The following is a 22595-nucleotide window of genomic DNA, read 5'->3' as shown; positions in this document are numbered from 1 at the left end:
ACCATAGTCACGCAGGCGTGAACTGACCACACGGGTGAAACAATGGAGGTAGGCTGCTAGGGGCTATTTCCAAACCACACCTTATTTCAGCGTCACGTTCTGGTGCTCTGGACTCACTACGCAACATCTCCCTTGTTCTGAGCACCAGGAACGTAACATTATCACCAGCCATACAACAAAAAAGAAACAAAGCTAAATAGTAGTTTTTTCTTTTTTGGTCCAGTGTCTTGTCTAGAATCCAGTCCTGTCAAGAATCCAGTCCTGTCTAGAACTCAGTGCGCAGAATCCAGTTCGGTGTTTAGAATCCAGTCCTGTCTAGAACTCAGTGCGTAGAATCCAGTACGGTGTTTAGAATCCAGTCCTGTCTTGTCTTGTCTAGTTTAAAAATCCAGTCCAGTCTTGTCTTGTCTAGAATCTTGTCTAAGAATCTTGTCTAGAATCTTGTCTTAGAATCGTGTCTAGAATCGTGTCTAGAATCGCGTCTAAGAATCTTGTCTTAGAATCGTGTCTAGAATCGTGTCTAGTCTTGTCTTGTCTAGTTTGAAATCCTCCTATGCCTACTATGCAAGCCCTGCAAGCATCTCTCTCAGCCCTGAACTCTGCTTTCAGTGCTTTGAAACCTGAGCGACTGGAAGTTTTGCAGCAATCCTTAAAGCAACTGCAAAACCTTCTGACTAAAATTTTGCTTATCTTGCCAGAAGTCGTTGAGAGTTCATCTACCTCTAAAGAGACTCTTGCTCACAATATGGTGACAAGAGAATCCTCAGGTTCAGTTGGAGAGAAAAAGTTAAAAAGTTTTCTGCGGCCCAGGCTCTCAGAAGAGGAGCGTCTGCGTCGCAGAAACTTAAATTTATGCCTATATTGTGGGGGTTTAGGCCACTATCTGCAGACCTGTGAGTTGCGCAAGCCAAAGTGTGGCGACAAGTCCTGCCCTCTGGCCAAGTTGAGTCAGGATACAAGACCTACTCCTGTCTCTACTGTGGCAGAGGTACTTGTCACACAACCCACACTAAAAAGCACTCTGTCCTATAATTGGGGTCCTTGGGCTAGGGAGCCCCATTATAGATTCAGGAACCAAAGGAGAATGTTTCTCTCCTCTCTTGATTTTCCTGTTGAAGCAGAGTTGCAAACCCCTGGAGCAGTACCCGATGCCCAGAGTCCTGGAGCGGTACCCGATGCCCAGAGTCCTGGAGCGGTACCCGATGCCCAGAGTCCTGGAGCGGTACCCGATGCCCAGAGTCCTGGAGCGGTACCAGATGCTCTAGGTCATAGAGGGACATCGAATATTATAGCTCGTGTCAATACCAGAAGGGGTCTCAGAAGCTGTTACCCCAGGTAGGGACTTGAAAAGCGCAACCCCAGAAAGGGTATCTAAAACCATAGTTCTAGAAGGGAACTCGAGAAGCAAAACCCCAGAAGGGATCTTTGAAGTAATATCCCCAAGTGGGGTCTCGAGAGACACAGCCCTAGAAAAGGGTCTAGAGGTCGTTTCCCCAGGAAAGGACTCAAGAGGCATAGCGTAAGTGAAGGTTCTGAAGGTTATAGCTTCAGCAAAAGTCCCGGAGGTCATAGTCCCGGGAGAAGTGTCGATAATTATCGACTCAGAGAGGGAGGCCGACGGCCCGGTCCCAGAGAGGGAGGCTGACGGCCCGGTCCCAGAGAGGGAGGCTGACGGCCCGGTCCCAGAGAGGGAGGCTGACGGCCCGGTCCCAGAGAGGGAGGCCGACGGCCCAGTCCCATAGAGGGAGGCTGACGGCCCAGGCCCAGTAAAAGACTCCGAGGTGCTGACCCCAGCGGGGTTCCCGAAGGCCACTGCCCCAGCGGGGTTCCCGAAGGCCACTGCCCCAGGTGGGGTTCCGAGTGTCACTACCCCAGGTGGGGTTCCAAGGGTCACTACCCCAGGTGGGGTTCCAAGGATCACTACCCCAGGTGGGGTTCCAAGGGTCACTGCCCCAGGTGGGGTTCCAAGGGCCACTGCCCCAGGTGGAGTTCCAAGGGCCACTGCCCCAGGTGGGGTTCCAAGGGCCACTGCCCCAGGTGGGGTTCAGAAAGTCACTGCCCCTGGTGGGTTTCAGAAAGTCACAGCCTCGAGTAAGGTCAGTAGTGACCAGGTCCTAGCAAAGCACTCTAGTCAGTCAGATGGGAAGGAAGCAGATCCTGACTCTCAACATCTATAATATTTGATGGGGACTTAGTCCAATTTCTGGCGCTTTACAAACACTATTACACCATTTTGTTGTCTAGACCATTTCTGGGCATCACTTCAGAGAACCTTGTGCTCTATCTGATATATTCCTTTAGAGGAGAGCCTTTTGAGTGGGCGTCCAGCTTAATGAAAGCTGAAGATCCCATTCTTCAGGATCCCCCGGCATTCAGTGATGCAGTTATTAAGAGATATGGTTCCAAAAAAATTGGGTCAGGTTCCTCTAGGTCACCCATCTTATATGCTGAGAGTCCACCGTATACTGTAAACTCGGCACAAAGATCACAGCCTATTACCATTGCTACTGGATGTGCTTTCCCGTCTTCTCCCTACAGGAAATCTTCTAATGTTTCAGTACCTAGGGGAATGGAACCAATCTATGGTCTGTTCTCAGATTCCGAAACTGATGAGGTTTCTTATATGCCGGGCACTCTGGTAGGAGACGGAAGCATCTGATTGCTCGACCTATATGTTTTGAAGAATTTTTTGAGCCAGAGGTTTCTTCCTTTCCTGGTGTCGCCAAGCAAGCACAGGGTAAAAAGAAGAAAAAGAAAAAGAAATATTGCTGACTCTTGCCTTGTGGTGTATATTAAAAAAAAAAAAAAAGTTTTTTTTCCTTGTCTTGTGTCCAGTGGCCACCGTCAAGGGGGGGGGGGGGGGGGCACTGTTACAAGCTGTTGCCACAGCTTGTTTCTGTTTTCTTGCCTGTTAGAACAGTGTGTCAGGTTTTTTTTGTATCCCTTGTTTTGGAAAGGCTGAATTTTGGGGTCCGTTGACCCCTCCTCAAGGGGGGGGGGGGGGGTACTGTTATGAGCCACGGCTGTGGCTCATTCCTGTTTTGCAGTTTGGTTATGTATTTTATGTTATACTTCTGTTTATGTTCCCCTTGGGTGTCATGTGGTGTTCGGAGCCCACCCTTAAGGAGAGGGTACTGTTATGAACCACGGGTAGTGGTTCATTCCTATTTTATGTTTATAGTTCTCTTGCAGGCCAGGATTTCCCTTTTCTCTGGTTTAGAAGATTCTTGTTTGCTGTCGGTGGTGAGTCTGTGTAATTGCAGCCTGTTTCCATTTGTTTGGCCTCACCTGTCTGCTAATTGCATCTTGTCAGTTTGGAGTCATGCAACAGGGCAGCTGCACGACATAATTAATTAGGGCTCTCTGTTATATTCTGGCTGAGTGCAATACACAGACGCTGGTGATAGTTCTTGAGTTCTGAGCTAGTTCCTGCCAGTTCCTGAGCTCCTGTCTAGCAGTGTCTGTCTAGCTGCTTCCAGTGTCGGTTCCAGTGTTTGATCCCGTGTCCTGCCGTGAAGCGTTCGTCTCCAGAAGTCCTGTGGCTTAGTCTGTGCCTGATCGAGTATCTGGCTTCTTGGTGTCCACCGGTCTGTCGTTCGGGATTCTGCCTGTCCTTCGGTTCTGATAGCCTGTGTCGGCTACATTGGGGGTTCCTGTCCGTTTGCCAGTATTTGTACCGGTTCCGTGAGTAGCGGCTTTGCCGCGTCTGTCGGCCTAGGCCGCTGTATTCTTTGGTTTTATTTGTTACTGGTGTTTTGCAGAGGGTTCTGCATATGCTGTCACCGCCGGTACACAACAGTATTGTGTCGGCGTGTGGACAGCATCTCCTTTGTTGTTCTTTCCTTTGGCGGCGTGCCACACATATACTTAGTTTTAGGGTTGTTAGTAGCCCCTAGCCTTCTGTTTGCTTTAGTTAGAGGTCCCCTTGTTATTATCCTGTCTCGGTTCACGCCTTGTCTCACTCTAAGACCTGGGGGCATCGGAGTTGGGCAGACCTAATCCGCCCTTCAAACGCGGCTGCCGTAAGCCCAAGAAACCATAGTCACGCAGGCGTGAACTGACCACACGGGTGAAACAATGGAGGTAGGCTGCTAGGGGCTATTTCCAAACCACACCACACCTTATTCAGCGTCACGTTCTGGTGCTCTGGACTCACTACGCAACATATCCCTTGTTCTGAGCACCAGGAACGTAACACCTCTCCCACCGATCCAGGCAGGAGGCCTTGGTCCCTCAACTCTTTCATTTAGGTTTTCCCCTCCTTAGACCTCCAGGATTGTTAGGCATTAGGCCTGTGGCCACAGACAAGCAATAGGCCTGAGCAGCAGTTAGGAGAAGGAGGCCACTACATGTATAATGGTAATCTTGGCATTAGGCCAAGATTGCTTTTCCTTCGTTAGGCAGGTGCTAGGCCTGGGGGCACAGTTCAGGCACTAGGCCTGTGTTGCAGATAGGAGTATAAGGGGGCTAGGTTGGATTCAGTACTCTTGGCATTAGGCCAAGATTACACTCCCATCGATAGGCAGGCACTAGGCCTGTGGGCACATACGGGCAATAGGCCTGAGGGTAAGTTAGTAGCACAAAAAGGGGGGGCTAAATCAGAATTAGTAATCTTGGCATTAGGCCCAGATTACATTTCCATTGTCAGGAGGCATTAGGTCTGGGCTCAATACAGGGCAGGGTCAGAAGTCCCCCGACTCGGGTGGATAATAGGGTCCTCGCGGTTGGGAACGCATAGTACAGAGCCCTTCCGGCTTGGTCCCCGCAGCAAGTGGGCTGTACGGTAGCTCGCTCGAGGCATATGGTTGGTTGTGTGTGAAGGGCTGACTGGCCCGCATGTTCTGTACTCCGTTTGGGACAGGGAAGGTTGTGGAGAGACGGTCCCGCCCCCACATACCCTACCATCCCGTAAACCTGACAGGACGCCCAATTCGCGCATGCGCCCAGGGGTATAGTACAGGCATTGGTTAGTCAGCACGACGTGCAGGATCTTCAATACACCAGCGTAAAGGTAACTCACACTGTCATATGTCACAACTGTTGTCTCCTTGAATGTGTATGCTCTGCTAGCTGAGGACAGTGGCAGCCGTTTAGCCAAGTTATATTTGTTCAGAGTTTCATAGAAGAATAGGCCAGTTTCATTGTTTAGCCTATTCGCTAGTTTGTAGGGAGTCTGCTGTCACTTTCTCTTCAGGAGCAGAGACCCGCGACAGGCAAGGTGACAAGTATGGCTGTGTGAGTATACCCCTCTGTGTGTTTGTCTTGGTCTGTGTTGGGCGCCGATTCGCGAGTCCTCGCTAGGCCTAGTGAGGCTCGCTTTCACCTGGTGCGCAAGTGTCAAATAGGTGACAATTGGGTGGCTGAGGCCTTAGGGCCAGTGATGACATTCACCTAATCGGTGAAGGTCGCGGCCATCCCCATGTTTCCTCTTCCTCGCCGCGGAAAGAGTTGATACTTGGTGACCAGTGTTTCTCTTCCTCTAGTCGTATGGTCATCAAGGCGGAATCGACGCATCAAGGTTACTGGAGTGGTCCCCGGTTTGAAGAGGTTCCGTGGCCGGAAGTTGAGGAGAACTAGCGGTAAGAAGTGAGTCACACCTGCACGGCAGCAGGCACTACACTGCACGGCCACACTCTTACACTACAGGGACATTTTCAGGGATAGATGCTTAAATCATATCCCTTTGAATAAGGAAAAATTGGCAACTATATCAAGTTCCTGGGATTATGGAACGTTATTACAAAAGACACTAATGCGATTTTGAAGTACTTAATGTACCAGGAATGTGTTTGGGTAGAATCATATTTCCGTAATAAGTAGCTTGAAATGGCTTGGCACAATATGTCAGGAAAATGCTGTTAATAACCTGTGTCAGGAGATTTGTTGCTGGTTCCGAGCACAAGCTACAGTATTTTCTTAACTGTCAGCAGTACACCTAATGTTGTGTGGCACACGCTGATAAGAAATACATGCATCAGGCAGCAGCAATCATTCAACCTACACCACCTAAAGATAAACACATTCCCATGGCCTGTATATACATGTTGCAAAGTGTTTTGTTGAACCCTCATAAAACATCCAACATTTTTATTTCAAGAGTAGTTTAGATTCTTAACTAAAAATGTATCTATTAATGGCAATTTGCATATACTTACTTTAAGATGAGCTTTCCTTGATTACATACACAGGAAGGCGCTTATAGGACCTTCTTTAGCAATTTTAGCAAACTGCAACTTATCAGTCACATGCTTGGGGACACCCAGCACAGGGCAAAGCCGCTCAGCATGCTAATGACAGCCAGCAATATGATCGCAATTCAATTGCGATCACATCGCTAAATAAGGAAAGCCCCCTGCCTCCACAGCATGACTGCAAAGGCAGTCGGGCTGCCGCCATGTTTCCTATCGCAGCAGTCGCGTCTGATGTCATGTGGTGGCCACGTACCAACACAGTTTCGGACACCATGCCCAAGCAGTGCCAAGTTGATGCCCTCACAATGCTGAGTTGATGCCCCTGACTGCCCCGCGAACGCCTCTGCCTGTCAATCAGGCAGAGCCGTTCGCATCAATGCAATACAATCGCATTGGCCATCCCGCACGCACGCAGATTGGGATCTGTGCGTGCGCGCTAGGCCTAACAAGGGCATAATGCGATTGCAACGCATTAGCGGCACTCGTTGAATAAGGCCTATAGTGTGGTATATTTGTGAGAATGGAACTACAATGTAGTAGTAAGAGGCGTACGTTAATCACAATGTTTAAGGCTTATCTCATGTCTTTAGTTTCTAGATCATGGATCTTTTCACCAACCACAATTAAACGATGAACTCCTTTTTATTTAGGATCTTTATTTAATGCCCAGCACCAGGTACACCAAAAAATGACCAGAGGCCTTCCATTGTGTAGTAATTTGAGCAATTTAATATAGAAAATACAAGATTAAAAATAAAAACCTGTCCAATAAAACATTTGTTAATGCATATCACATTCATTCACCACATGACACTAAAAGCAGGAAAATATTGTTATTAGGCACATATGACCCAACAGCAGTCATATACTTCAAAAATAGTTTTTATCAAGGCCACATGCAGGAACTCAACAGTCGCAGATTAATATGAGGGCCCAGATGAAAACATATGTGTAATAATTACACAGATGACAGCACCGCTATAATTATACCCCTTTCACACTGCCAATGCTGAGTCCCACCCGGGAATTGGAAACGGGTCCTTCCCGGGTGGGTTCCGGCATTGGCCGCAGCTGCAGGCTTCCCCGACCTGGCAATATGCCGGGCGGGTTGCCATAGCAGCGGGGGGCGGGGGCGGAGGTGGAGGCGGCGCTGGGAGATGAGATCATCTCCGCGCCGTCTCTCCCTGCTGTAGTAAACGGGTCCCGGGAAGCATCGACCCGGGAGCCCGTTTACGCAGCCACTGACCCGGTATTCAACCCGGGTATAACACTGCTTTATTCCTGGGTTGAATTGCCGGGTCAGGCGACCCGCGATTTCGGCTATGCCCCTTTCACACCGCACGCCGACCCGTGTTGACCCGGCAATATGCCGGGTCAATACCGGGTTATTTGTGTGGTGTGAAAGGGGTATAACCAATGGTGGAGCTCTTAAACACCATTAACTGTATATATGATTACTGGAAGTCTTGTTGTTCAAATTACAATATAGAATAAATCAGACCCCACAGTTCATGTGGAGGTCACAGTATTGACAGTAATCCTTAACACTTGTTAAAGGGTTAAACAAACTCAACAGGAGACTATAAATGAGGGTTGGAGCACTAAAGGTGAGTACACACTAGGCAACACGCTCTATGATATACGTCGCCTAGTGTTTCCCGCTCCCGGATCGGGCAGTCGGCAGCAGTACATACACAGTACACACTGAGCGTTATGACGACCATATCGCTCAGTGACGTCACGCAGAGACCGTGCAGGCAGCTCTTGGACAACAGTCCAAATTGTGCTGCATGTACGGCCGACAGCGAGGGTCGTTACCGTCCCACAGTGCAGCACATCGCTCGTCGTCGCCGGCATACACACTTGCCAAGAAAGTGAACAACGTAGCTCAGGAAGGGTGAAAATAAGCGACGTTGTTCACTTTCACGGCAAGTGTGTATGCACCTTAGATCAGAAAGCTTTTGGAATGTTTATAAACAGATTGATATAATCCCGTACATATTTTGACAAAGTCTAAAGGAAGATGTAACACATCAGTTACCACAGCAGAGATCACATTAACGTAACTTCACACTCATGCACAACTGAAGGCAGAATATGCCTCACATGGCTTAGGGTGGATACATACTAAAATGCTATCGGCCCAATTTGTCGGTATCGGGCAAATCGGGCATATTGTTAAGTGTGTGTGTCCGATTGCGCGCTCCTGTGGGTTGCATGCAATATCTTCCAGTTGGCCATGCTGCACAGCCAACTAGAAGATATTGCGTAATGTGAATTCAGCATGGCATCCTACATTGCGCCGTTGTCCCCTGTATTGTGCAAGTGTCTATGCAGTACGTATGCAGGGACCCGTTGTCCGTCGGATCAGCTGGGTACACATCATTCTAGTGTGTACCTACCCTTAAACCATAAGGCTGTGGGGCTGGCCCTGGCGCCGGTCACATGACTGTACTGCTTTATGGTAGTGTTAGGGGTGTGTTAGTTGATGTTGTTTAGTGTAGTGAATATGAAGACCAAACCAATTTTCTTGTTGGCTATTTTGGATGGGAAAGAATGGCAGAACAGTTAACTGGGTGCAAGTATATACTTTGTGTTGGGATACACTCAACCAGGGCCATCTTAACAGCATTGTATGCTCTTGGCAAAGCAATGCCCTGGGGCCCCCACACACCCATTCACGGTAACAAAATCACAAATTACCCCTCTCCACATGCTTCCAGACGGTAAAGAGCGGTCAGCACTCTTATCAGTGGATAGCTCCAGCCAGCCACCAATCAGCATGCTGACAGCCATTCCCTGTCTGGCTGTAGATTCGAAGGCAGGTAGGGAACGTTGCCTCGCCATTCTGATTGTGTGACTACCCCTGCTTGAAGGCCCCTAAAATTGTGGGGCCCTGGGCAGCTGCCCAGTGTGCCTATACATGAAGATTGCCCTGCACTCACCTTTGTGGCTATATTATGAACTGCACTACCCTTACAGGGGCAGAAACACCTCCTTCATGGGATGGGTAGTAAAGTTTAGAAGGCAGTTGGATACCCTATTTTTGTGTTCATATAGGCACCCTGGGAGGTCTCTGTGTACAATACATGTGATTGTTGCTATTAGTTGTGCATTGTTTGGTTTTACTCAGCTCTGCTATCTTCTGTTTGCCACCATAGTGTTACTTACATTATAAATAAATAGCTAATAATTTTCTGCCACAAGTTATTCTGTAATACCCCACAATGGGAAGTATTACAGTATGTCTGACATTGTGCATCACACTACAGTGCAGGTGTATGTCATTATATAACTGACAAACCGCAGCCCCAGCAACTGCTCAAGAGCTCAGGAGCAGGTCACATGACCAGTCAGGTGGTTAGGCCAGTGACAGTTGGGAGAGGTAGTTGATGGAGAGCTCGCTGAGAGGACGGAGAGAGGTGCGCTGGTGCTGCGTACTCGGTGCGGCATTAACAGCTGTGGTAACCGCTCCGTACCTGCTTCTGATGGCAAAGTTAAGCTGAATTACCCCGAACAGAGTCCGGTGTGTCCCGCTGAGCTTAGAGAGTGAGTCCGGTGTGGAGATCCTTATCCGCGCTCCAGAGAAGATGTCATCTCTGACGCTGATGACGGGGGCGGTAGTGGATCCCTCCCTCTGACTGCCTGCTGTAAGATACTTCTAGCGGGGACGCCTTCAGGAAAGTGTCTTGGAGGTGACTGACATTCATAGATGGAGACTCTGCCCGACAGTGAGTAAGTGTGTGAACACATAGGGAGGTTCGGGAGGTGGCCCCGGACAGTCCATATACGGCAATCAGAGGGCGCACAGAAACAGCTATAGTAGGGCTGTATGTCCCTGAAGGGATTCTCACATCCAACTGAACAATATTAATCTAAAATAGCCTATTTCAACCTACACTGGCTGCCCAGAGCAAGATCAGCTATTTTAGTCCGGACACAGTATCACCTCACTTTGGCAGGTAGTTAGAGCCAATTGCTGCAGCATAGTGCCACTGTCCTAAAGTCATAAAGACCCTGATATTACAGCAGCATAGAGAATACAGAGACTTAAAGTATTAGCTGAGACCTCCTAATTATTAACCAGTTTACCTCTAGCTATTGCATTGCACTAATACGTTGAGGACACTGCAGGTGAACTACAAAAACCTAAGCTGGGTTTAAGTGAGCCCTGTCCAGCACACAGTCAGTAAACAGCCAGGCAGGACCAGGTACCTATCTTATTCAGAGGGATACAGAGTTCAGCTCGGGACAATCATTTAGGACCAATATATTAAGCCTGCTTCACCTTCACAGAGATTTATCAGCACCAATTAACTCTTTCTACAGTTAAGGGAGTACTTTCAACTTATTTACAAAGAACTCGTATGTATTGGGCAAACAGAGAGAGAAGGTATTCCTTTATTAGGGCACACAGAGACTAATACCATTCATTTAACTATAAGTCATCATCCTTTCAGATAGTGACCACTAATGTTAAAATATAACTTTTATTATATAACGTTAATAGCTGGCGAAATATGTGAAATAAAAATAATAAATTTGTGCAGAATGTGAGAACAAAAATTTTTTAAAAAAAATGAAAATAAAGTGATATTAAAAGGCTAAACCACTGAAAAATGCTTGATTTATTATTCCTTATTAGGATATATTCCTGGTTGCTAAACAGTAAATTGTTGTATTATGAATTGTTACTCTTAATGTGTGTACAGCTCTAACCAGACACTCTCGCTCTACTATAGTGGTGTTAAGTGGCCACCCGTTATTAACATGCCATATGATTCTTCAATTCACAACCAAGAAGGGGCACTGGTGAATTAGCTTAAATGTATACATTCACCCCCATTAATCCTTGCCTCATGGGTTGGCATGTTATTATAAACGGTTGTGTCTGTTAGTCGACCTGTGCTTATTGCATGCTCATATAATCAGGAAATAACTGTGAGCATGCTATTGTTCCACTACTGATTCTATTCAGATGGAGCAGAGAAGGATCACTGTTAAATAGCCCGTAGCTGTATTTTCTGCTACGAGTTAATATGAGCTACTCACTCGAGTTCAATATTTGAGCTGTTGTCGGCTTTGTAATTAGCCAGTTGAATTCATTAAATTGTAGTTAGGTTTATTCACAAATGACAATCTTGTGGATTATCTTGCAGCATGTGTGAAATTAATTAATGAGCCATGTCCGACATGCATATTATATTGTAAGTTAACATGAGATTCCTACCCTGAACTTGATCAGGGATGTGGTGTCTGAACTCATTTTGTTGCACCAGATTACAATTTAAGATATAATCAACTGGTGTCGTTTCATATATTTCACTGCTGACAGCTAGGATCTAGTAACTGGTGCGGGTTCTGAGATTCTATTCTCCGCAATTGTATGCACCGGCTCATTCACATTAATTACCCAATGGTCTTTTGGGATCAGTTAACAAAATGTGTCTCACAGAATAATTAGTCAGATCACGGTGTATGTGTAATTGATCACTATAAGACGTGTTCCGTCAAACGAACACCCGGTCTTATTATATTCACAAATAATTAATATATTTAGGGTTATATCCCAGATAAAGATATATTTAGGAGCTCATTTGGCATATATCACGTCTCATGAGAGAACTCATTTAGTATTAAACCGTGTGCTGCAGCCAGGGGCTCGGTGTCCAGCACGGACTTTTAAAAGTTTCCCCTGCTCCCCGTCACACTTAACGGCTCACTAAGATTGCTGTCATAACACACACATGCCGCTGTCTGAAATCCTTCTAACTCCTACGTACACACATATATAATTAAACTATTCTAGCAACATGATTCTATTTATCAAGCATATTTTTGAACATTTACAGGGCTTATCCACCCATGCAGTGGTTTAACTGAATAAAACGGACACGTCTCCACGTGTACCGCTCAGCCTAACGATCGTTTCGCTTATACAGCTTAATCATAGGAATTCCTATGATTAAGCTGTATAAGCGAAACGATCGTTAGGCTGAGCGGTACACGTGGAGACGTGTCCGTTTTATTCAGTTAAACCACTGCATGGGTGGATAAGCCCTGTAAATGTTCAAAAATATGCTTGATAAATAGAATCATGTTGCTAGAATAGTTTAATTATATATGTGTGTACGTAGGAGTTAGAAGGATTTCAGACAGCGGCATGTGTGTGTTATGACAGCAATCTTAGTGAGCCGTTAAGTGTGACGGGGAGCAGGGGAAACTTTTAAAAGTCCGTGCTGGACACCGAGCCCCTGGCTGCAGCACACGGTTTAATACTAAATGAGTTCTCTCATGAGACGTGATATATGCCAAATGAGCTCCTAAATATATCTTTATCTGGGATATAACCCTAAATATATTAATTATTTGTGAATATAATAAGACCGGGTGTTCGTTTGACGGAACACGTCTTATAGTGATCAATTACACATACACCGTGATCTGACTAATTATTCTGTGAGACACATTTTGTTAACTGATCCCAAAAGACCATTGGGTAATTAATGTGAATGAGCCGGTGCATACAATTGCGGAGAATAGAATCTCAGAACCCGCACCAGTTACTAGATCCTAGCTGTCAGCAGTGAAATATATGAAACGACACCAGTTGATTATATCTTAAATTGTAATCTGGTGCAACAAAATGAGTTCAGACACCACATCCCTGATCAAGTTCAGGGTAGGAATCTCATGTTAACTTACAATATAGTATGCATGTCGGACATGGCTCATTAATTAATTTCACACATGCTGCAAGATAATCCACAAGATTGTCATTTGTGAATAAACCTAACTACAATTTAATGAATTCAACTGGCTAATTACAAAGCCGACAACAGCTCAAATATTGAACTCGAGTGAGTAGCTCATATTAACTCGTAGCAGAAAATACAGCTACGGGCTATTTAACAGTGATCCTTCTCTGCTCCATCTGAATAGAATCAGTAGTGGAACAATAGCATGCTCACAGTTATTTCCTGATTATATGAGCATGCAATAAGCACAGGTCGACTAACAGACACAACCGTTTATAATAACATGCCAACCCATGAGGCAAGGATTAATGGGGGTGAATGTATACATTTAAGCTAATTCACCAGTGCCTCTTCTTGGTTGTGAATTGAAGAATCATATGGCATGTTAATAACGGGTGGCCACTTAACACCACTATAGTAGAGCGAGAGTGTCTGGTTAGAGCTGTACACACATTAAGAGTAACAATTCATAATACAACAATTTACTGTTTAGCAACCAGGAATATATCCTAATAAGGAATAATAAATCAAGCATTTTTCAGTGGTTTAGCCTTTTAATATCACTTTATTTTCATTTTTTTTTTAAATTTTTGTTCTCACATTCTGCACAAATTTATTATTTTTATTTCACATATTTCGCCAGCTATTAACGTTATATAATAAAAGTTATATTTTAACATTAGTGGTCACTATCTGAAAGGATGATGACTTATAGTTAAATGAATGGTATTAGTCTCTGTGTGCCCTAATAAAGGAATACCTTCTCTCTCTGTTTGCCCAATACCGAATAGTTTTATTCCAGGTGCACCCCCCTAAAGACATATCGTTAGTCCAGTTTAGGGACAAATCAATCTCTAATTAGGGGAAAGACAATAATATAATACCAGATATCAGAATATACTGGAGGTCTGTGCGGTCTTTTACATTCCAAAGAACTCGTATGGAAAGAATACAAGCAGAATTGTTCTTGGCTAAAGGCAGGGAGTACATATAAACACTATACCTCAAAGATTCCTATTAGGCGCCATAAACTTCATGTGCACCAACGTGGTAGTAAGCTAATAACCTGCGCAGTATAAACTAAAGGGGAAAAGAACATTGATTTGTGTCACTTTAATATAGTTCTTGCCAGTGCATGCATGACACTCTATTGCTACTTTGGTTATTGAGGAATTCACTATCCTAACCTTCTTGTATCTGGTACTAGCGGTATGCATAAAGTTCAGAGTTAAGATTTCTAATCCGCTTAAGAAGGAAGAACCAGAGACGACAGGTTCCGGCCTAATCAAACACTCTGTTTATTGTGTAGGCAATTGTTCCTGTGTATTGGGAAAAGCAAACCAATTTGTGAAATTGACATTTGTTGTAATACTTGTTGAAAGAGAAGGGCATCTTTGAACCATATTAATAAATAAATTGAGTTGTTGACGAAAACCAGTGACTGCTTATCCTGAGTAAATTTACTATACTCATCTCTCTGCTGCGAAGACAAGAGAAGACCTCCAAGTACAAGGTAGGATCTCCAGGGTATATGGTTCACTAATTCCTACATTCACAGTGGGTTTCCATAACTCATCACCCGAGGGGTTCACAATTCCTCTGTGTCTTTATGTTAGTATGTTGAGTATATTATGTGTTATTTAAGATTTTATCTTGCTGGCACAGAGGACAACCCTCAGCTGATAGGAGGATAAAGTCCTGTATGTCTCTTATTCTATCCTCTCCCCCCGTCCACCTGCACCCTGGATCGCTTACCCTCTCACCTCTTTCACTCTCTCCCCCACTGACAAGAGTGTGTTTGAAGGATGAGAGGAAGATGCCAGTGGCGAGGGATAGATTGAAGAGGTGAGCAAGGTGGGTGCAGGCAGTGCAGGAATATAGACTGTAAGCTCCACTGGGGCAGGGACTGATGTGAAGGGTCAAATATTCTCTGTAAAGCGCTGCAGAATATGTGTGCGCTATATAAATAACTGTAGGTGTAAACACAGGATTTTAACGGGGAGGGGGGGTTGGTTGGTTGGATGGATGGATGGATGGATGGATGGATGGATGGATAGATAGATAGATAGATACGGGACGCAGTTAATATGCTGCCAGGCGGGATCTCGGCGGCACAAATACCGACGCCGGAATCCCGATTTGCAGGCGAAATACCAGCATCAAAATGCCGACAGAGGTGGTATTCCCGGCGTCAAAATGCCAACGCCTAGAATCTCGAACATCCTCTCAGCGGGACGCGTCCTGCCGTGGGGGAGGATGTGAGGTTTAGGCATTAGAAGGGGGGTTAGGCAGGGCCGGATTGAGCCTTTGGGGGGCCCAGGGAGGCCCCACCATGTCATCACCAGCGCAGGTTCTACTGTACTGCTCACCCTGATGCCGGTGCTGCCGCTGCAGGGAGTCAGCGGCTGGAGGTGCAGGCCACGGAGTTCGGTATGGGTCCTCACCGGGTTGCAGCCGTGGCGCTGCAGGGAGCGGTGGTCAGTGCGGCGCAGGGGCCTCTCTCCTGGGTGCAGGATGCGTCCCGTGGGCTTCTCTCCTGGGTGCTGCCAAGTGCAGGGAGCAGAAGTCGGTGCTGCGTGGGGGTCATTCTCTGGGCGCTGCCGGGTGCAGAAAGCGGCGGTCAGTGCGGCGCAGGAGCCTCTCTCCTGGGTGCTGCCAGGTGTAAAGTGATAACCCCAATCCGTGCAGCACAGGTGCGGGCCGCAGTGATAGGTGCGGGGCCTCTCTTCTGGGGGTGTATGGAAGGCTGGACCCCAGGAGAGAGCCCCAAGGATGTCTGTCAGCATCCAATCTGTGGCTGCTGGCGGGGGCCCGGGGTACTTACCCCCAGGGCCCCCCCCTTAATCCGGCTCTGGGGTTAGGGTTAGGGTGCAGGGACGGGAAGGTTAGGGTTAGGTACCGAGGAGGAAGGGTTAGGTTTAGGCACTTAGAAGGCGAGGTTAGGGTTAGGCACCAAGTGGAGAGGGTTAGGTTTAGGCTGCGGGGAAGGGAGGGTTAGGGTTAGGCACCCCTGGGGAAGATTAGGATTAGACACTCCCGGGCAGGGTTATGCACCCACAAGGGAGGGTTATAGTACGGGTATGGGATAAAGGAAAGTTTAAGGTGTTAACTGCGGGGCTGTCTGGATTTTAATGGCCGGGATGCCAATGTTGGTATTCTGACGATAGGCATCCCATCCCTCGGGATTACATACTGAACCCATAGATACAGACACACACAAGTACAGTATATGGGACAACAGTACATTAAACACATATACATATAAACATATACTGTATACACACACATATATACATATATTGTACACACACAAATACAAACATATACACATGCACACATATGTGTCATAGTCACACATACATTGCACACCCACACACATACATATACACACACACATACACACACACATATATCTCTTACATACAGCAGCTGCCTGTACTAAGCCCCGACCCCTCTTGGCAAAATAATGCGATTTGCATCAAATTGGCTCTGCGCAGAAATTTGTCGCGAGGACGCTGGGCTTAATAATATTGTGCACACTCACTGTTACCAGTTCAGTAGCGCATGCAGGGGAGGGGTGTTTCTGAGTACCCAGAAACACCGCCCCCCCCCCCCCATCCCCTGCGTGCGCTACTGCATGTAGCCCACAAATGCTGGACAAATTTATTTGTACACTACATTATAGAGTTTGGATCATCTGCCCCGCCTGCAGTGCCATAGCTAGGGATGTACGAGCAGTGCCGCTTTTGGCTAGCATGGAGGACACCCATAGAGGGGGAATCACCTACCTCGACGATATACCGGCGGCAGTATGGTGCCCCCGTCGGGATCCTGGCGTTTGTATTGTGACCACCGGGATCCCGACAATCGGTATGCTAACTGCATACCGATTAATTAAAGCCATAAATGGGCATATTTTTCTATAGGATTTAGCAAGTCACCCACAAAAATGAAGTACCATAAAAAATAATAATAATTTACGCCACACAGTAGTGCAACCTTATTTACATTACACTACACAGCAGTACCCCTTATACACGTTATGCCACACAACACAACACTTTATTCACAATATGCCACATAGTAGTAATGCCCTTTTCTCTGACGTCCTAGTGGATGCTGGGAACTCCGTAAGGACCATGGGGAATAGACGGGCTCCGCAGGAGACTGGGCACTCTAAAAGAAAGATTAGGTACTATCTGGTGTGCACTGGCTCCTCCCTCTATGCCCCTCCTCCAGACCTCAGTTAGAATCTGTGCCCGGCCAGAGCTGGGTGCTCCTAGTGGGCTCTCCTGAGCTTGCTAGAAAGAAAGTATTTATTAGGTTTTTTTATTTTCAGTGAGATCTGCTGGCAACAGACTCACTGCTATGTGGGACTGAGGGGAGAGAAGCAAACCTACCTGCTTGCAGCTAGCTTGTGCTTCTTAGGCTACTGGACCCCATTAGCTCCAGAGTGTTCGAACACAGGGCCTGACCTCGATCGTCCGTTCCCGGAGCCGCGCCGCCGTCCCCCTCGCAGAGCCAGAAGACAGAAGAGAAGCGATGAAATCGGCGGCAGAAGACTCCTGTCTTCATTAAGGTAGCGCACAGCACTGCAGCGTGCGCCATTGCTCCCACAGCACACCACACACTCCGGTCACTGTAGGGTGCAGGGCGCTGGGGGGGGGGGGGGGCGCCCTGGGCAGCAATAAAAATACCTTTGGCATAAAAATACACATAATACAGTCTGTGACTGTATATGTGTAAAACCCCCGCCATTTTTAGTCAGAAACAGGACAGAAGCCCGCCGCTGAGGGGCGGGGCCTTCTTCCTCAGCACACCAGCGCCATTTTCTCTTCACAGCTCCGCTGGAAGGAAGCTCCCCAGGCTCTCCCCTGCAGTATCCTGGTACACAAAGGGTGAAAAGAGAGAGGGGGGCACATAAATTTAGGCGCAAAAATTGTATATACAGCAGCTACTGGGTAAACACTGAGTTGTAGTGTAATCCCTGGGTTATATAGCGCTGGGGTGTGTGCTGGCATACTCTCTCTCTCTGTCTCTTCAAAGGGCCTTGTGGGGGAACTGTCCTCAAATAGAGCATCCCCTGTGTGTGTGGTGTGTCGGTACGCGTGTGTCGACATGTCTGAGGTAAAAGGCTCCTCTAAGGAGGTGATAGATCGGATGTGTGTGTGAGAGGGTGTCTCCGTCGACAACGCCGACACCTGTTTGGATATGTGTAAGTGCTAAGGTGAATTTATTGCACAAATGGTTAGGGAACAGACAGGAAATCTACCCATGTCTGTCCCTATGTCACAGAGACTTTCAGAGTCTCACAATGCTCACTATCCAAAATAACAAACACTGGTATCGACACGGAGTTAACTCCACTGTCGACTACGATAATGCAAAGTTACAGCCAAGATGGCTAGAAGGTATTCAATATATGATTATTGAAATAAAAGATGATTTGCATATCACTGATGACTCATCTGTCCCTGACACAAGAGTACACATGTTTAAGGGGAAGAATGCTGAGGTAAATTTCCCTCCTCTCATGAGGAAAAAGAGCGGGAATCTCCAGACAAGAGACGGCAGCTTCCCACAAGAGAATTCTCAGGCTGTATCCTTTCCCCACTAGGGCCAGGATGTGTTGAGAATCTTCCCCTAGGGTGTCCTGTTTGCACAGACGGTAGCACTTGCTATTCTCAGGGATCCTGCAGATAGCGTGCACATTCTAATATACTACCCAGACCGGCGATTGTGTCGGCATGGGTTTATAGCGCTGTGGCAGCGTGGACAGGTACCTTATCAGCAGAGATTGAGACCCTAGTAAATATATTAAAGATGCTGTCTTAAGTGATAGATATATAGTTATAAAGCATGCCCAAAGAGACATGAGTATACTGGGTCCTAGAGTCAAAGCTATGTCGATCTCTGCTTGACATGTCCTGTAGAATATGCATTGGACAGATGATGCCGACTTAAGAGGCATATGGAAGGCTGAGGATTGTGTGGAGAAGGGTTCTCGGGCCTGGTCTCCACAGCTATAGCTGGTAATTCTGCTAGTTTGCCTTATATTCCTGCACAGCCTAAGAAAGCACGACATTATTAAATGCAGCCTTTCGAATAAAGAAACAAGAAAGTCTGAGGTGCGTCCTTTCTTGTCAGAGCCGGGATCAACACAGCTAGTTCCCAGGAACAGAAGTCCTCCCCGGCCCCTACAAAAATCCACCTATGCCGCTGGGGCTCCACAGGCGGAGCTAGGCCCGGTGGGGACACGCCTTCGTAAGTTCAGCCACAAGTGGGTTCACTCCCTGTTAGGTCCCTGGGCAATAGATATTGTGTCTCAGGGATACAAGCTGGACTGTGAGAAGATGCCCCCTCGCCGACGGCCCTGCGGGCTTCCCCCCAAGAGAGGGAGCCAGTGTTAACTGCAATTCACAAATTGTATTTTTAATAGGTGGTGGTCAAGGGTCCCCTCCTTCAACAAGAGGGTGTTATTATTCGACCATGTTGTAATCTCGAAGCCAGACGGTTCAGTCAGACCCATATTGAATTAAAAATCCCTGAACATATACCTGAGAAGGTTCAAGTTCAAGATGGAATCGCTAAGAGCGGTCAGGGCAAGCCTAAAAAGAGGGAGACTTTATCGTGAATCGGGTCATAAGGGATGCATACCTTCATGTCCCCATTTATCCACCTCATTAGGCGTACCTCAGAATTGCGGTACGGGATTGTCATAACCAAGGTAATGGCGGATATGATTATGCTCCTGCGGAAGCAAGGTGTCACTATTATCACGTACTTGGACGATCTCCTCATACAAGCGAGATCAAGAGAGCAATTGCTGAACAGCGTATCACTTTCTCTGGAAGTGTAACGGCAACACGGCTGGATTCTATATATTCCAAAGTCGCAGTTGGTTCCTACAGCTCATCTGCCTCTCCTAGGCACGATCCTAGACACAGACCAGAAAAGGGTTTATCTCCCGATAGAGAGAGCTCAGGAGCTCATGACGCTGGTCAGGAATCTATTAAAACCAAAACAGGTGTCAGTGCATCACTGCACTCGAGTCCTGGGAAGGATGGTGGCATCATACGAGGCCATCCCCTTAGGCAGGTTCCATGCGAGGACCTTCCAATGGGACTTACTGGACAAGTGGTCCGGATCACCTCTTCAGATGCATCGGTTAATCACCCTATCCCCCAGGGCCAGGGTGTCTCTCCTGTGGTGGCTGCAGAGTGCTCACCTTCTCGAGGGCCGCAGATTCGGCATTCAGGACTGGATCCTGGTGACCACGGATGCAAGCATCCGAGGGTGGGGGGGCAGTTACACAGGGAAGAAATTTCCAAGGTCTGTGGTCAAGTCAACAGACTTGCCTTCACATCAATATCCTGGAACTAAGGGCCATATACAACGCCCTAAGTCAAGCGGAGATCCTGCTTCGCGACCAACCGGTTCTGATCCAGTCAGACCGCAGGGGTTCATGTTAACCGCCAAGGTGGCACAAGGAGCAGGGTGGCGAGGGTAGAAGCCACCAGAATTCTTCGCTGGGCGGAGAATCAAGTAAGCGCACTGTCAGCAGTGTTCATTCCGGGAGTGGACAACTGGGAAGCAGACTTCCTCAGCAGACACGACCTCCACCCGGGAAAGTGGGGACTTCATCAGGAAGTCTTCACGCAGTTTGCAAATTGATGGGAACTGCCTGAGGTGGACTAGATGGCGTCCCACCTCAATAAAAAGCTAAAAAAGGTTTTACGCCGGGTCAAGGGACCCTCAAGTGATAGCTGTGGTCGCACTAGTAACACCGTGGGTGTTCCAGTCGGTCTATGTATTCCCTCCTCTTCCTCTCATACCCAAGGGCTGAGAATTGTAATAAAAGGAGGAGTGAGAACAATATTCTTTGCTCCGAATTGGCCAAGAAGGACTCGGTACCCGGAGCTGCAAGAAATGCTCTCAGAGGACTCAGGGCTTCTGCCTCTCAGACAGGACATGTTGCAACAGGGGCCCTGTCTGTTCCGAGACTTACCGCTGCTGCATTTGACGGCATGGCGGTTGAACGCCGGATCATAGCGGAAAAGGGCATTCCGGATGCAGTTATTCCTACGCTGATAAAGGCTAGGAAAGACGTGACAGCAAGACTTTTTCACTGTATATAGCGAAAATAGGTTGCTTGGTGTGAGGCCGGGAAGGCCCTACAGAGGAATTCCAGCGGGGTCGATTCCTGCACTTCCTACAGTCAGGAGTTACTATGGGCCTAAAATTAGGATCCATAAAGGTCAAGATTTCGGCCCTATCCATTTTCTCTCAAAAAGAACTGGCTTCACTGCCTGAAGTTCAGACGTTGTTCTGGGGGTGCTGCATATTCAGCCTCCTTTTGTGCCACCGGTGGCACCTTGGGATCTTAACGTTGTGTTGGATTTCCTGAAATCCCACTGGTTTGAGCCACTTAAAACCGTGGAGCTAAAATATCTCACGTGGAAAGTGGTCATGCTATTGGCCTTAGCTTCGGCTAGGCGTGTGTCAGAATTGGCGGTTTTGTCATGTAAAAGCCCTTATCTGATCTTCCATATGGACAGGGCAGAATTGAGGACTCGTCCCCAATTTCTCCCTAGGGTGGTATCATCGTTTCATTTGAACCAGCCTATTGTGGTGCCTGCGGCTACTAGGGACTTGGAGGATTCCAAGTTGCTGGACGTAGTCCGGGCTTTGAAAATGTTTGTTTCCAGAACGGCGGGAGTCAGAAAGTCTGACTCGCTGTTTATTCTGTATGCAGCCAACAAGGTTGGCGCTCCTGCTTCGAAGCAGACTATTGCTCGCTGGATCTATAGTACGATTCAGCTGGTTCACTCTGCGGCTGGATTGCCGCATCCAAAATCGGTGAAAGCCCATTCCACAAGGAAGGTGGGCTCTTCTTGGGGGGCTGCCCGAGGGGTCTCGGCTTTACAGCTTTGCCGAGCTGCTACTTGGTCGGGGTCAAATAAGTTTGCTAAGTTCTACAAGTTTGATACCCTGGCTGAGGAGGACCTTGAGTTTGCTCATGCGGTGCTGCAGAGTCATCCGCACTCTCCCGCCCGTTTGGGAGCTTTGGTATAATCCCCATGGTCCTTACGGAGTTCCCAGCATCCACTAGGACGTCAGAGAAAATAAGAATTTACTCACCGGTAATTCTATTTCTCGTAGTCCGTAGTGGATGCTGGGCGCCCGTCCCAAGTGCGGACTCTCTGCAATACATGTATATAGTTATTGCTTAACTAAAGGGTTATTGTTATGAGCCATCCGTTAAATGAGGCTCAGTTGTTGTTCATACTGTTAACTGGGTATGGTTATCACAAGTTGTACAGTGTGATTGGTGTGGCTGGTATGAGTCTTACCCTGGATTCCAAATCCTTTCCTTGTTGTGTCAGCTCTTCCGGGCACAGTTTCCCTAACTGAGGTCTGGAGGAGGGGCATAGAGGGAGGAGCCAGTGCACACCAGACAGTACCTAATCTTTCTTTTAGAGTGCCCAGTCTCCTGCGGAGCCCGTCTATTCCCCATGGTCCTTACGGAGTTCCCAGCATCCACTACGGACTACGAAAAATAGAATTACCGGTGAATAAATTCTTATTTATAGCACATTATGTTGCACAGTAGTAATATCCTCTATAGCACATTGTGTCACACAGT

General features: G+C 47.3%; 1 protein-coding gene and 1 long non-coding RNA gene across 2 annotated transcripts in view; one reads left to right on the top strand and one right to left on the bottom strand.

Moving 5' to 3' along the window:
* Positions 1-22595, bottom strand: part of GGT5 (gamma-glutamyltransferase 5) — a 231551-nt gene that overhangs the window by 140778 nt on the left and 68178 nt on the right. The gene's annotated exons all lie outside the window — the stretch shown is intronic.
* On the top strand, positions 9576-14383 carry LOC134885221 (uncharacterized). Its single transcript, XR_010169392.1, has 2 exons — positions 9576-9926; positions 14259-14383. It is a non-coding gene; the product is annotated as an uncharacterized LOC134885221 (long non-coding RNA).

This window comes from Pseudophryne corroboree, chromosome 1 (assembly GCF_028390025.1).
Source record: "Pseudophryne corroboree isolate aPseCor3 chromosome 1, aPseCor3.hap2, whole genome shotgun sequence".
Taxonomy (NCBI): domain Eukaryota; kingdom Metazoa; phylum Chordata; class Amphibia; order Anura; family Myobatrachidae; genus Pseudophryne; species Pseudophryne corroboree.
Note: the sequence above shows the minus strand (reverse complement) of the source record. Positions and strands in the feature narration are given on the sequence as shown.